The sequence below is a fragment of the Arvicanthis niloticus genome, chromosome X, assembly GCF_011762505.2.
Source record: "Arvicanthis niloticus isolate mArvNil1 chromosome X, mArvNil1.pat.X, whole genome shotgun sequence".
Taxonomy (NCBI): domain Eukaryota; kingdom Metazoa; phylum Chordata; class Mammalia; order Rodentia; family Muridae; genus Arvicanthis; species Arvicanthis niloticus.
In genome coordinates, this window is record NC_047679.1 from 66,914,225 (window position 1) to 66,915,507 (window position 1,283).

The 1,283-nt window shown below is 46.3% G+C and overlaps 1 pseudogene; it reads right to left on the minus strand.

The window, feature by feature from the left end:
• Positions 1–214: 214 nt before the first annotated feature.
• On the minus strand, positions 215–981 carry LOC117695003 (cone-rod homeobox protein pseudogene; annotated as a pseudogene).
• Between the last annotated feature and the right edge of the window lie 302 nt (positions 982–1,283).

Consider the following 1,283-nt stretch of genomic DNA (forward strand, 5'->3'; position numbering starts at 1 on the left):
AAAAAAGGGACCTCTTCCATTGCACGGGGTAAAGCCTAAGCTCTCTAATGGATCTGAGAGTGAACTACACCTTAGGCTGAATTATTCATAGCCTTTGGTAGGATTGCTACTTGCTGTTGCTTGCTGAGGGTTACTCTCCTGGACTCTAAGCAGGAAGAGGCAGCTGGAGTCCAGTGAAGATGATTCTGCTGGAAAAGGGAATATGAAACCTCTTCTACAAGATCTGAATCTACCAGTCACTCTGTCCTTTGTAGTCCAAAAGGTCCATGGAACTATACATGAATTTTAAGGTACCTGTGGTATCCTTGAATTCCAGACTGTCCACGGGGCTATACATGCTATAGCTCTGACCTGACAAGGATGTTGAGGACTGGAGCAGGATAGGCCCTAAAGAGTGTCCCAAGAGGAGGCTGAGAGATGGACCCTTTAACTGGTGCACCATAAAAGAAAGGTAGTGATCTAACCCACTGAATTAGGAACTTGGAAATGCTTAAGCTGAAGGGGGAGAACAGAAAGCAGAGGCATTGGCATAGGTCATGGCATAATGGGCTGAGGTGAGAAAGAGCCCTGATGCCACTAGGCCAGCTCTCTAGGCCTCAAGCAAAAGAGATTCTGAGGCCTGACTCCAAATGGACACAGTGGCCACTGTATGGTAGCCAGGCAGAAATGAGCTGTAGGCGTCTGAGATGCTCAAAGGATCTGTACAAATATCTGTAGAAGGTCTCGGGCATGTGTCTGTCTTCCTCTTCACAGGACAAGCCTTGACCTGTCACCCCGGGGGATGCTGTGCTGCTTCTGCTGCTGTCACTGCTGTCTGCATTTCACCTTGTGATACTTTTTTAAAAATTTGTTTTGTTGGATATTTTATTTATATTTCAGATGTTATCCCTTACCCCCCCACACCCCCCACCCAGGAAACCCCTATCCCATTCCCCCTTGTCCAGCTTCTATTTGCATGTGCTCCCACCTAACCTCCCCCATTTCTACCTCCTGTCCTATTGACAGTGTACTTTGCATTATAGAATCTTTGTAATTTTTTGAGGTCCCTTTTGTCAACTTTTAAAAAAATTTTACTTATTTTTTTATTGGATATTTTATTTACATTTCAGATGTAATCCCCTTACCCCATTTCCCCACACACACCCAGAGGCCACTTACCCACCCTCCTTCCTTTTGCTTTTATGAGGATATGCCCCCACCCATGCTCCCATTCCTACCTCACCACCCTTGATTTCCCCCACACTAGGGCCTCCAGCCTTCACTGGACCAAGGACTTCCTTACC